Source organism: Dreissena polymorpha, chromosome 10 (assembly GCF_020536995.1).
Source record: "Dreissena polymorpha isolate Duluth1 chromosome 10, UMN_Dpol_1.0, whole genome shotgun sequence".
Taxonomy (NCBI): domain Eukaryota; kingdom Metazoa; phylum Mollusca; class Bivalvia; order Myida; family Dreissenidae; genus Dreissena; species Dreissena polymorpha.
Genome location: NC_068364.1, coordinates 8,236,849 through 8,252,062, shown reverse-complemented (window position 1 = coordinate 8,252,062; position 15,214 = coordinate 8,236,849). Strand labels below are relative to the sequence as shown.

At 35.9% G+C, this 15,214-nt stretch overlaps 2 protein-coding genes across 2 annotated transcripts in view; both read right to left on the bottom strand.

Annotated features, from left to right (window-relative positions):
- The window catches only part of LOC127847999 (heparan sulfate glucosamine 3-O-sulfotransferase 5-like), a 162,696-nt gene extending 149,987 nt beyond the window's left edge, over window positions 1-12,709 (bottom strand). Inside the window, exon 1 of the mRNA XM_052380267.1 lies at window positions 11,846-12,709. The gene's annotated coding sequence lies outside the window, so the exon portion shown is untranslated. The remainder of the gene's footprint in view (window positions 1-11,845) is intronic.
- LOC127847998 (heparan sulfate glucosamine 3-O-sulfotransferase 1-like) overlaps window positions 1-15,214 on the bottom strand; it is a 210,173-nt gene that overhangs the window by 186,742 nt on the left and 8,217 nt on the right. The gene's annotated exons all lie outside the window — the stretch shown is intronic.

Genomic DNA, 15,214 nt, shown 5'->3' with positions numbered 1-15,214 from the left:
AACTAATTATGCTTCTAACAATATTTCTGGGTCAGGTATATTAACTAAATTGCATTTTCAAATTGGCACAGCAGATGTAGGTGTTTAAGACATTTTGCCATAAAGTATGAATAACCTTCAGATTTCAGATTTATTATTTGCTATCATTTTGTAAGTGTAAGTTCTCATGAAAGCATAAGAAGCAGGGATATTTATATATATTTTTTGTGTCTATAATCAAGTGTCTGTTGAAAATTGTCTCAACCCTTTTCCATTTAGATACGCATTTTCACAAATTTGTAGTCCCTTTAAATGTTAAATTTAATTAAAGATCTTTCTTACTAGATCGAAGTTTTAAAGGTTTCAATTTCAACCCTTAGATATTGAGTATGGGAGTGATTTGCCAATTCATGCATATTAACCAAATCGTATCAATAACTGTTTACATACCGCTTTTCTAATGTTCACAATTATCCGATAATCCAACATAATTACAACAGCACTTACAAAAAAATATTCTTAAACATTTATGACGATAAATATGTTTGAGAATTTCATAAACACAACATATGCCGTCGCCATTTTTCAGAAGTGTAATGAGTACAGTGCATTATGGGACACAGCTTTCATTGGATGAGCGAATTTAAATTTAGATTTTGTCATACGTGTTTCCCTGGGATTTTTTGATAACGGGTAAAAATGAAAGTGAATATCTGTTAACAGTTACACTGCGTTAGCATATTAATAAATCGTCTGGATTATTTCATTAATTTTTCTTACACGTACTGCTCTGATAGGGAATACATGTAATAAACATTGACTCGCGAGTTTTTCACACCTTTATTGACATTACACAACAGATCATCACTAATTAGCTGTCGAAGGTTGTTTAAGCTCTAAGCAATTAAAATTGGTTAAACAGACGGATAAAGCAATGAAGCTGTGATCGTCGTACCGGATTGACGAATTTCGAATTTCAGATTTTCAGTTTGCAAAATCATTTTTCGCCAATACCCAATGGGCCGAATATTTATTATTTTGGTTATTTACAATGTATCCTAGTTTGCGGAATGCATATTTCCGATTCCCATGTTGCCGAATTCTATGATTCGGCTACTTTTTTATTTGAATGAAAACAAGTGTAACTGTCAACGCAAATCGCGAAAAAAGGTGAGTCACGGCTGTTCGTGGTGATTCGCGCTGATTGTCTAACAACGATATACATCGCACTACGGTCACCGTGGTATCAAGGAGACATCACCCAAATTTTCTTGTTGCTCGGAATCACCGCGATTTGTCATGTTGCATCGATCGCGCTGATACGAGAATCGCGGCAAAACTAACGGGTCGCATAGTGTATCTGGAATAATCTACAATTTATTTAATTAAATCCACATTTTATTACCAGTTTGTTAATGTTAACTAAAGAGTTCAAGTAATGACAGGTAAAATAATGGCAAACATGCAACTTTCTATCATGCAATCTAATTTATTAACAAATTTAGACTTTTCTTGGCCATCTTAATGTTGATTTTTGTAATATATTACCTATTTATTGGCAAGTTTTCACATGTATTGGCAAGTGTTCCATTTATACTCATTATTTTGATGGCACATTATTTTAATGGAGGCTTTTATTCTTAGCAAACAGGTGGTTTCAAAATAAAAAAAAAGCATACTTGTAAAAAAATAAGACATGTTTGACTAAATATTTAGAAACAGGTGTTCCTTTGAAAAATCAAAGCACTGAAGGCACTATAGTTGTACACTATTGCAAAACCGAGGCAACGGTATTGAGGCAACTTGTTTTTCCAAATTAAGTCATCACTTTTAAATCGCAAGTTTAAAATAAACACAAGTGTGTCTTAACACAAATCCTGAGAATTGTGTGCAATGTTTAGCATTCTATGGGTGTTATAGAGATAACTTAGACAAAAATAACAACAGGCCCTAAAAGTCTAGAAAATATATGAAAATTGCATAATGAGAACTAGGTAATATAAAAGATATTTATTTGCATTAGTGCATTTGTAATGAAATTGTTGTTGGAATATTGAATACCTATCACACTAAGAATGGAATTTCATTACGGAAATTCCCCATACAAAACATTAGTTTTTTTAATACCACATAAACATTGTAAAATATACAATAAGATAATTGATGAAAATAAATATTTAAACAATCTGTGAGCAAGACTTTACATGACTTAGGTATTCAAAAAGACAGGGCTGTTTACCTGCACTTCGGTCTTAATGCATTACTTGTTACTCTTGAATTTAACACCGTGTCAAAAAAACTCTGACCTTAACATCAATATAAAACTTAAATGTGGGTTTGATATTTAGTATTATTTTATAATCAGTTTTAGCGTGGGTTCTAGTGATAAAAGTTACATGTTTTGGTGGTTGTCTATAGTATATGGACCATACTCTGAGAAAAGGGGATTTAATACATGTGTTTAAAGTGTTGTCCCAGATTAGCCTGTGCAATCCGTAATACATGTGTTTAAAGTGTGGTCCTAGATTAGCCTGTGCAATCCGTAGTACTTGTGTTTAAAGTGTTGTCCCAGATTAGCCTGTGCAATCCGTAATACATGTGTTTAAAGTGTTGTCCCAGATTAGCCTGTGCAATCCATACAGGCTAATCAGGAACGACACTTTCCACTTTTATTGTATTTTTCGTTTACAGAAAGTCTCTTCTTAGCAGAAATCCAGTTTGATGGAAAGTGTTGTCCCTGGTTAGAATGTGCGGACTTCACAGGCTAATCTGGGACAATCCAGTTAGATGGAAAGTGTTGTCCCTGGTTAGAATGTGCGGACTTCACAGGCTAATCTGGGACAATCCAGTTAGATGGAAAGTGTTGTCCCTGGTTAGAATGTGCGGACTTCACAGGCTAATCTGGGACAATCCAGTTAGATGGAAAGTGTTGTCCCTGGTTAGAATGTGCGGACTTCACAGGCTAATCTGGGACAATCCAGTTAGATGGAAAGTGTTGTCCCTGGTTAGAATGTGCAGACTTCACAGGCTAATCTGGGACAATCCAGTTAGATGGAAAGTGTTGTCCCTGGTTAGAATGTGCGGACTTCACAGGCTAATCTGGGACAATCCAGTTAGATGGAAAGTGTTGTCCCTGGTTAGAATGTGCGGACTTCACAGGCTAATCTGGGACAATCCAGTTAGATGGAAAGTGTTGTCCCTGGTTAGAATGTGCGGACTTCACAGGCTAATCTGGGACAATCCAGTTAGATGGAAAGTGTTGTCCCTGGTTAGAATGTGCGGACTTCACAGGCTAATCTGGGACAATCCAGTTAGATGGAAAGTGTTGTCCCTGGTTAGAATGTGCGGACTTCACAGGCTAATCTGGGACAATCCAGTTAGATGGAAAGTGTTGTCCCTGGTTAGAATGTGCAGACTTCACAGGCTAATCTGGGACAACACTTTACCCACATGCATTAAACACCCTTTTTAAAGTTAATTTTTACTGAGCACCGCTCATATACATTGTTGAACTAATGTTCAATGTTTTATAAATTGACAACTTTGAATAAGAACAAACTGTAAACAATACTGATTTATTATTATAATCTGCAATTGCTGAAGAATCAGGGAATGATGTCTATTCTTCTGACACCTCTACCCCACCTTATTCCAAAAGATGTTAACCGTAATCATGTCATATTGGTAATTCAAACCACAAAAGCCCAAAACCACTCCCCACACAAATTAACCCTTTTAGTGCGGGAACCGAATTTTAAAGGCCTTTGCAAACAGTTTGGATCCAGATGAGACGCCACAGAACGTGGCGTCTCATCTGGATCCAAACTGTTTGCTATTCTGATAGTATTCTTTGAAAAAAATAGAAGACAATGCTAATTTTAGAAATTCAGCAGACGACATTTTAGCAGACGACAAATTTCCCAGCATGCAAAGGGTTAAAGATGAAAGTATCTGAGAGGTTTCAGTTGGAGACATTCAGGAAAACAGCCAATGTTACCAACATACCATACCATAACTGTTTCATAATACAAGCTCCACCTTGGCAAAAATACATATCAACCCTTTGCATGCTGGGTAATTTGTCTTCTGCTAAAATGTCGTCTGCTGAATTTCTAAAATTAGCATTTTCTTCGATTTTTTTCAAAGAATACTATCAGAATAGCAAACAGTTTGGATCCTGATGAGACGCCACGTTCTGTGGCGTCTCATCTGGATCCAAACTGTTTGCAAAGGCCTTTAAAATTCAGCTCCAGAGCTTTAAGGGTCAAATTTCGCCCCGCTGTACTATCTTTTTATATTGTTTCTTTTTTGTGCAATAGTTTATCATCTGACTGAAACAGTAATCAGTATCACTGAATGGATGATTGTTATTTCTTATTGAAAACATAAAGTGTTTTTATGATCATGAGCGTAGGTAACATGGCACAATAATTTTGACAAATTGTAAGAACATTCTCTTCAGAATACAAGGATTCCTGTTAAGGGTAGTTTTTGCCTGTCTGTTGATTTGTATTTCAGTCAATGTCTACAAATGTCTAAGGCATCTACATCTTCACATCCCCCATCATTTCCCCAAATTTCGATATATACAAAAACTTTTTAATAATGCCAATTTTCTGTTATTCAGGTGTTGAGAAAATCTTATTTCAAGAGTCACAGCTCTTGTTAAAAAACTGCATTCACATATTTATTATTTTCCCAAACTAAACATCAGGGAATTCATAAACTTGTTCCAAAAAACATGGATAGACGGTTAGATATCTCTGCCAAAACATTTATTTAGATTAGCAATGTTTTGCATTTATTGTTTGCTCAACAATACATGAAGGCTGGTTTCTTAGAACTGCATTTGAAACACTGCAGTAATATATGGCACCAAATGTTATGTCTCATCATAAATGTATATGAGAACAACAAGTGTGATATGCAGGGGGAGAGATAAATGTATATGAGAACAACAAGTGTGATATGCAGGGGGAGAGATAAATGTATATGAGAACAACAAGTGTGATATGCAGGGGGAGAGATAAATGTATATGAGAACAACAAGTGTGATATGCAGTGGGAGAGATAAATGTATATGAGAACAACAAGTGTGATATGCAGGGAGAGAGATAAATGTATATCAGAACAACAAGTGTGATATGCAGGGGGAGAGATAAATGTATATGAGAACAACAAGTGTGATATGCAGGGGGAGAGATAAATGTATATGAGAACAACAAGTGTGATATGCAGTGGGAGAGATAAATGTATATGAGAACAACAAGTGTGATATGCAGGGGGAGAGATAAATGTATATGAGAACAACAAGTGTGATATGCAGTGGGAGAGATAAATGTATATGAGAACAACAAGTGTGATATGCAGTGGGAGAGATAAATGTATATGAGAACAACAAGTGTGATATGCAGTGGGAGAGATAAATGTATATGAGAACTAGAAATGGCGCGGCAGAGGCCGACGAGTATCCCCACGCCGAATGTTTGACCTAGGTGTGCCCCAGGGTTGGTAATGGGGCCATGCATAGCTGAGATTGACCGTATTGTCATAAGAGAAGTTCATCATCAATTAGAAGTGAATTGGTGTAGAAATGAAGAAGTTATAGTAAAAGGCAATTTTGGGTGGGTGTGACATATGTGGGCAGGGCGCCCCAGGGTTGGTAATTGTGCCATGCATAGTTGAGATTGACCGTATTGTCATAAGAGAAGTTCAGTATCAATTTGAAGTGAATCGGTGTAGAAATGAAGAAATTATAGTAAAAGGCAATTTTGGGCGGGTGTGGTCTATGTGGGCGGGGCCCCAGGGTTGGTAATGGGGCCATGCATAGTTGAGATTGACCGTATTGTCATAAGAGAGGTTCAGTATCAATTTGAAGTGAATCGGTGTAGAAATGAAGAAATTATAGTAAAAGGCAATTTTGGGTGGGTGTGGTCTATTTGGGCGGGGCGCCCCAGGGTTGGTTATGGGGCCATGCATAGTTGAGATTGACTGTATTGTCATAAGAGAAGTTCAATATCAATTTGAAGTGAATCGGTGTAGAAATGAAGAAATTATAGTAAAGGCAATTTTGGGTGGGTGTGGTCTATGTGGGCGGGGCCCCAGGGTTGGTTATGGGGCCATGCATAGTTGAGATTGACCCTAATGTCATAAGAGAAGTTCAGTATCAATTTGAAGTGAATCCGTGTAGAAATGAAAAAATTATAGTAAATGGAATTTTTTGGTGGGTGTGGCCTATGTGGGCGGGCGCCCCAGGGTTGGGATTGGGGCCATGCATAGTTGAGATTGACCCTAATGTCATAACAAAAGTTCAGTATCAATTTGAAGTGAATCCGTGTAGAAATGAAAAAATTATAGCAAATGGAAATTTTTGGTGGGTGTGGCCTATGTGGGCGGGGCGCCCCAGGGTTGGGAATGGGGCCATGCATGGTTGAGATTGACCGTATTGTCATAAGAGAGGTCCAGTATCAATGTGAAGTGAATCGGTGTAGAAATAAAGAAGTAAATGTAAAATAACCTAAAAAAAATGAGTGATAATTTCTGACGCGGCCCCACCCCAACCGCTATAACTTTTGACCCAGGGGTCAGATCAAAATTCCAAATAGTGCAGGGTCGCACATATGCTCATAGCTACCATGTGTGTAAGTTTCAAGGTTCTAGTGCTTTTAGTGTAGGAGGAGATAGTGGCCAGGACGGATGGACAGACAGACAGACGGACGGACGGCGGAGATAACCACAATATCCCCACCTTTTTTTCAAAAAGCGTGGGGATAACAACAAGTGTGATATGCAGTGGGAGAGATAAATGTATATGAGAACAACAAGTGTGATATGCAGGGGAAGAGATAAATGTATATGAGAACAACAAGTGTGATATGCAGTGGGAGCCATAATAATGGATTCACCAATTTAACTTAAGACTTCCAAAAATGCCTGAGTAACAGTAGTCACAATATTTTCACATACTATGACACTTATGAAACAATATACATAATCTTTTGTTTAAAGACACACACCTTGAAATGAAATACATGTTAATCAATACATATAGATGCAATTTGAAAGTGTGCACAATTGTCATTAAATCTATAGCCTAGTTAGCAAGTAATTTATTATTATTTTTTTTATTTTAAAATTGAAAGTAGGATGTCTATACATATATGTACGCGATAAGTTTTAGAGCGCAAAAAAGACGGATTTCTACCTTGTTACCACCACATATATTCTAATGGGCATAGATAAAATTAAATCTATAGCCTTGTTAGCAAGTAATTTATTATTTTTCAAATGGTACCACTTTTAAAACCGAAAGTAGGATTTCTAGACGTATACGTCCATTTCAACAAACGCGATTATTTTTAAGTTTTAAAGCCCACAAAAAGACGGATTTCTACCTTGTAACCACCATATATATTATAATTGGCATAGATAAAATATGTTTTTTATTTATGCCATGTATTTCATTTCAAGGTGTGTGGCTTTAAATGTATGATATTTTGCCGTAAATATAGGCACATTATACAACAAGGCAATAGATCATATTTCCACTGCTTGAGTACTTTTGTTCAAGAATCATGTATTTTATATTGATAAAATTTCATACAAGAGGAAAGTGATAAGCCTTGTGTGGACTGAACAGGCTAATCCTTTGCATGCTGGGAAATTTGTCGTCTGCTAAAATGTCGTCTGCTCAATATCTTAAATTAGCATTTTCTTCGATTATTTTCAAAGAATACTATCCGAATAGCAAACAGTTTGGATCCTGATGAGAGGCCACGTTCTGTGGCGTCTCATCTGGATCCAAACTGTTTGCAAAGGCCTTCAAAATTCGGTTCCCGAACTGAAAGAGCTAATCTGGGATGGCACTATTCGTACATACATTGAGCCCAGTGTTCACAGAATTGGGCTCCTATACATGTATTGCATACTTTTATCAAAATTGTTAACTAAATTGTATATTTGTTAGAAGATAAAAATACATCTACTTTTTGTAGAAAACTATTACTTTCAAAAACAACGATTACTTTCAAAAACAACAATTACTTTCAAAAACAACAATTACTTTCAAAAACTCTTTTATATCTTACTATCAATTTGGGAACACTTGTACATGACAATGTTTCTATTCATTAACATTAAATCTTTGAACATAATTCTAGAAAGACAAGTTTTATCCAAAAGACAAACGCAAAACACAAGTTTTAATGGAAGCTTGATCCTCAGATAACAAACAGACAAAAATAAGAACACACCATTAATCCTTTGCATGCTGGGTAATTTGTCTTCTGCTAAAATGTCGTCTGCTGAATTTCTAAAATTAGCATTTTCTTCGATTTTTTTCAAAGAATACTATCAGAATAGCAAACAGTTTGGATCCTGATGAGACGCCACGTTCTGTGGCGTCTCATCTGGATCCAAACTGTTTGCAAAGGCCTTCAAAATCCGGTTCCCGCACTGAAAGGGTTAATCTACATAATTGTAACATGCAAGCAGACAGAGCATTGTTTTTTCTCCATACTGGGTTTTTACCAGATGTAACAATGTTATTGCACCTCCTGATCTTTAAAGTGATGACGAACTTTCAAGATATTTGCCAGACACCATCTCAACGAGGCGATAATCAAGCAATATGTCTGTAGAGCAAACCAAACAAATGGTTTTTTTTTTTTACAAAATTTGACTTCAGAATTCAGACAGATTTTTAAAAACAGGATACAGCGTAGTGAAATAAAATTATGATTCCAATTACAACAAAAAATGCATTCTCAAAGAAATTAATTTAAATAATCGTGCAATCCCTAAATGAACATGTTAGCTAAGGTACCTACAAACAAACTTTCAGCATCCATCTTAATTCAAGGTATTGAGCAGATAACAGTTTTTCTATTTTAGATAACAGTGACTTGATCTTGATCCAACTGGTCCCAAACTCAATCTTAAGCTAGGTCTTCATGTAAGTAACCAGCATATCTAATGTCAAAACAATACCAACATAAAAGCTGAAGCTATAGAGTTGAAGTCTATAGAATTATAATCACCAATTACTTTTTTTGGAACATCAAACAAAAAAAAAGTAACACATTTCTGTATTTAGACCCATGAACAATTCATTTTAAACCATTGACTTTTGGGTGCGAATGACTTGTTTAGAATCATGTACCAAAACCGTGATAAAAATCTTTTCAAATCTTTTGCAGCTCTCCATGGCATAGTGGTCGTTTACTGGATATGGTGTCTGCCGGTAGGTCACGGGTTTGATTCCCACTGGGAGTGTTCTTTCGATCCACCCTCAAAGACACCAAGTACTGGTTCTAGTCCCAGGACACGGACTCGAGACACACCAAGTACTGGTTCTAGTCCCAGGAAACGGACTCGAAAGCATTTCAATAAACCTAAGACTTTCAATTAAATCAAGCTAAAATATATAAATTTACACTACACTAAATCCTTTTAGAACATGATAGCCCATGTATTGCAAAAGCTAATAAAAACATTGTTCATAACCGTAATAGAACACAAAAATAATCAGACCTTTCCAAATGCCATGTAAAGCAAACACCCATGTACTGTAAGAACTTGTAAAAAACATTCTCAGTTCTCTACAACACAGCAAACACATGACACATCTCAAATAACTCTCAATGGAATAAAGTGTCAGCACAATTTGCTTTTATGACTTCTGCTGCAGGGTGTGCTAATATTGGAGTCTTGTTCTTGGAACACTGGGCTTAATGCACATGCGTCAAATGTCGTCCCAGATTAGCCTGTGCAGCCTTCACAGGCTAATCAGTCGACAACACTTTCTGCTTTTATGGTATTTTTCGCTTAAAGGAAATCTTAGCGAAAATCCAGTTTGTGCAGGAAGTGTTATCCCTAATTAAGCAGTGTGGACTGCACAGGCTAATCTGAGATTACACTTTACACACATGAATTAAGCCCAGTTTTCCCAGAACAAGGCTCCAATATGTTTCACCACAACATCTTAGTTTTTACACTACAGTTTCATCAGAAAAGCATGCAAGGGAGATAATTCCTTCACTAAATCACTCATGATAAGTAAGGTCTGGATAAAACGCTGTAATGATCCAAAACTGGGCATTCAGGATTTCACAATTGATCTAATGCTGTGAATTAAGGATTTCACAACTGATAAAATTAATGGGCATTAAGAATTTCACAATGATCCACTTGTGGGCATAAAAGATTTTATAATTGAGTTGCGTTCTGAGAAAAGTCCGCACAGGCTTATCAGGGACGACGCTTTCCGCCTAACCTTGATTTTCGATAAGGAGGGACTTCCTTGAAACTAACAAGAGCTGTCTCCATAGGATGACATATGCCCCCAATAAACGCTTTGATAGAAGTTATTGAAATGCACTAAGTGACCCCGTGACCTAGTTTTTGACCCGGCATGACCCATATTCAAACTTGACCTAGATATTGTCTTGATACAACTTCTTACCAAGTTGAGTAAAGATCAGATTAAAACTACTTCAATTTGAGAGCGGACACCATGCTAAATCCGTGAAATGCACTAAGTGACCCAGTGACCTAGTTTTTGACCCGGCATGACCCATATTCGAACTTGACCTAGATATTGTCTTGATACAACTTCTTACCAAGTTTAGTAAAGATCAGATGAAAACTACTTCAATTAGAGAGCGGACACCATGATAAATCCTTGAAATGCACTAAGTGTCCCCATGACCTAGTTTTTGACCCGGCATGACCCATATTCAAACTTGACCTAGATATTGTCTGGATACAACTTCTGACCAAGTTTGGTAAAGATCGGATGAAAACTATTTGAATTAGAGAGCGGACACGAAAAGTGTGACCGACCGACCGACAGACAGTGCGAAAACTATATACCCCCTTTTCTTCGAAATGGGGGCATAAAAATCTATAAAAGCGGAAAGTGTCGTCCCTGATTAGCCTTTGCGGACTGCACAGGCTTATCTGTGAAGACACTTTTCGAACATGCACAGTCTCTGCCAAACATGGTCGGACCGACGGACGTGTCCTGTAAAATTTGGAAGGTCCGGCCTGTCGGTCTAATTTACAGGTTCGGTAAAAAAAATTAACAAAATTGTTGATTGTTTATGTTTTTACAGCTCTGAAAGTTTTCTGCGGTATAAAAATAGCGATCGCGTCTTTCCGTTCCAACGCTCTACTCTATGGAATTTGGTGATGCACCTGATTGGTCCATTTTTTTGCGTCATTACCATATGACGAATGCTTGTCAGGACGGTCTAAATCCATGATGGCCTAGTCGCTGATTAAGATAATTATAAATCTGATTATTAAATGACACAAATATCAATTTGTATGGACGTAATCGAGATAGTTATTAATAATTGTGATCATCTTCGTTCGCAATGTCATGATCTTGACTGTCAATGACCCTGATTGAAAAAGGCTGGTGATCAATTATCTAGGCCGTTGTCGGTTTAGGCCGTATTGACCAGATTCCTCTCTGACATGCGCACTGAGACTAAGCAACAAGAATCAACAAACGCTAAACAAACTAAACAAGTACCATGTATGGCCGCTTTTCATGTTATTTTATTAATATAGTTATGTAGTTGGTAGGTCCTGTAAAAAAAGAGGAGGTCCTGTGTTTTTCCCAGTTTACAGGACCTACTGTCCTGTAAAAATTTGACTAGTTTGGCAGAGACTGCATGCATTATGCCCAGTTTTCTCAGAACATGACTCAATTGATTCAGTACTGGTCATTAAAGGATTTTATAATTGCTCCGGTTCCTGGTTTTTATGTAAAAAAGCTACAAAATTCTACAAAATCCTTTTAGTTGCTATTATATATTGTACTACATTTTGTTTTGTTTTCTCTAAACATAACCCTTACCAGTAAATACGATCCGTAAAGCTCGAATTCCACAGAGCCAATTCATACAGCAGCAATCTTTCCCAGTTCCTTTACAGGCTGACATCATTCCACTGGTTGTTGTCCATAAAATTCTTGTGGCAAAGAACAAAGAGTTTTCTCCATACCGTCCTAGCTAATAAATTAGAAAAATATAAGCAATAAAAGAGATAAACTTAACATAATTTTACGCAAAAATATAAACAATAAAAAATAAATATTGTACTTTTGCACAAGTTTGTGTAAATAGTTTTTTTAATCAGGTTTGCGCTTGTGACATATTTTCAATATTTTCAAGTGGCCTTGACATGGGCGACATGGCATTTTGTCATAACATTGTGGACTATTAGAAGTAGTAGGACTTAATGGAAGATTTCACTCACCTTATTTGGCTGCTGAGTCTTGAATAGGCAAAAATGTTTCTTGAACCAATGGGCTTTGGAGGCTTCCTTTGGCATTGTAAGTCATTAGCAAAATTTCTACAAAACTTCATCAATTCAACTTACACAAGCGGGCCATGATGGCCTTGACGTGTTCACATGAGATCGTAGAATATCAATCGTAAAAACTTTACCTGCTGATCTAGTTTTTGGAAAAATGTGACCCAAATTCAATCTTGACCAAGATATTATCAAAACAAACATTCTAACCTAGATTAATCAAAATTGAAACATAAATGATACTTCTTTAGCAGTAACGGGGATTTTATAAGATTTCGCCAGATTACCTTTTTTTAGGCAAGTGATCTTGATTCAAAGACAAAACTATTCATTAAAATTGAATGAAAATGTGTTTACTATTGCAATAACAAGCTTAAAGGTGACACCAAACAAAGCAAGACACCACACTTCTCAATAGTTCACTAGGAGTCTTTTGTGCTCCCCTTGTCAAATAAAAACACACTTTTTACCAAAACACACATTTAGCGCACTTAAAAGTGTGTTAATTGTGTGTTTTTTGTTAATATGTGCGTTTTCAGTGTTCAAACGTGCATTTAAGTGCGCTTTTTGTGCGTTTTTACTTTTCAAGTGCGTTATTTTAGCAAAAAAGTGCGTTTTTTGTGTGTTTTCTTCATCTGTAAGTGCGCTTTTGAGTGTAGATGTGAGCAAAATGTGTGTTTTTTATCTAAGAAGTGCGTCTTTTATTTAGGAAGTGCGTTTTTTGTGTGTTTTCTTCATCTGTAAGTGCGCTTTTGAGTGTAGATGTGAGCAAAATGTGTGTTTTTTATCTAAGAAGTGCATCTTTTATTTAGGAAGTGCGTCTTTTATCTAAGAAGTGTGTTTTAAGGTTTACAGATGTGGGTTTTTTCTCACAAAAGTGCGTTTTTCTATTTTGATGTGCGTCTTTTTTAAGCATAAGTTAGTCTTTTATTTCATAAGTGCGTTTTTATCATATGATCTGTTTTAAAAGGATGTATCTAAAAAGACACATGTTTAACACACTTCTTAAAAAGTGCGTCTTTAACAACCGTTTAGCAAATGTTGTACAGAAATTGAACAAGAAACAAAATTGTTGCAGGCTCTAACAATTTATTTATATCAAATGATTAAACATAGACATATATCTCAGTAACCTGTAATAATATAAGGGGCAGTTTGAATAATTACTGGTTGTCCATATTAACCTGTTTAATGTTTACATACTTTATCATACAATTTCAATGCATACCTATTGCTTACGTTTTAATCTCAAACATTTCTAACAAGAAATATCTTTAAAAAAGATATACGGCGTAAATAGTTTAATGAATGAGATCAAGGATAGCGAATGTCTTTTTCTGTGCAGTTCTTAGCTGCATCACACGCAGTACGGGATGTTACGGGGAGTTTTCGCGGCTTATTTTACATTATAACATATTGCTGGTCATAAACCTATAGATACAAAACAGAAAACCAAAAGAAGAATGGAAGTGAAATTTAAACATATGAGTCAACCGGCCACACGAGAACAAACCTGTTTTAGTGGTCTGTCGGGCATTGCTATTTGATTCGATTATTAACAGTATCGAGAATCATCGTGCTCATGCTTAAAGTGATATTATGGGCATTTTGCACTGTTGAATTGAGCTGAAAAGAATTAACAGGTCAAAATAGTTAGTTAAAATGTGGTTACTGATCAATTATCTGCAACTCACCTTGCTACCAGTTGTTTATAAAAATATATTTTATATTCGATATTCTTACGTGACCCACCCAGTCCTGTAAGCCGAAATGATCCGTAAAACAATATTGTGTCTTTGTGTCGTATGAACAAATCTGCACTAAAACTAAATTTAGGTTCAACTCGTAAACGCATGATCAGTTGTCAAACGAAAGTACGGTTAATATTCAAATGCATTATTTTTCTCTTTCTGGTATATTGTTTTAGTATGTTGATGCTGCATTAATTACTATAAGTGTATATGAAGTAGAAACATCAAAAATAATCAACGGTTGCGATAGACACCTATAAACTGTTACATGCTCATAATATCACTTTAGTACATTAGGCAATATGGTGGAATAATTATTGTTAAATTTATTAAAAATAATATTTATCATTGTATTGTTGAAAACACATTAAGAATCTATTATTGACATACCATAATTATATTGCTGAATATCTTCTTTTAACATATTTCTGGTCTAAAGAAAATTCCAGGTCACCTAGTTCACGGATAGCGTCTTTATTATATAACGATTATTTTACTGACCGCGAACTCCGGTGATGACCTGTATATAAACTCTGAATGTCCGCGACTTGACCCGAAACCTCGCGGGTTGAAATGCAATTCTTTAAAGTGAGGCCTCGCTTCCACTGCTCTTTATACTTTTACATGTTAACATGTTGACAGGAATATGGAAGTAAGTACTAAATATGAGAACATAGCCTTTTAAGTATAAACGCTTTTGCGTTGGTAATACTCTGAAAATAAAAGGTGTACGCACAAACTGTATTGATGTCGAGAATTGAGTGTAAAACTGTTCTATCTATTAAGCCTTTTCATTAGAGATAAAATTGTTTCATACAGTAAAACAGTGTTACAAAGACGCGGATATGTTTCCAATGTTCTGGTGGTATACTCAAATCAGCCAATGGAATAAATGAAGTGTATTCATTCGTACCTAGCCGCGGGAAATTTTATTTGAATTTTATTGGACACTTACAAAGGTCAAGTCAGGGTGAAAAGCTGGCTTATGCAGCTTACGCCGAAAAATTTCCACCTAAATCAGACTGTGTGTAACTAATTAAAAATATTGAAAGTGTCAAAAGTATTATGTGGGCTTGATAGTATCAATTATATTTCCTCAACATAAATAAGTATTTGAACTTTCTTATACTGATATTTATACCCTAATACAATTAATGTCT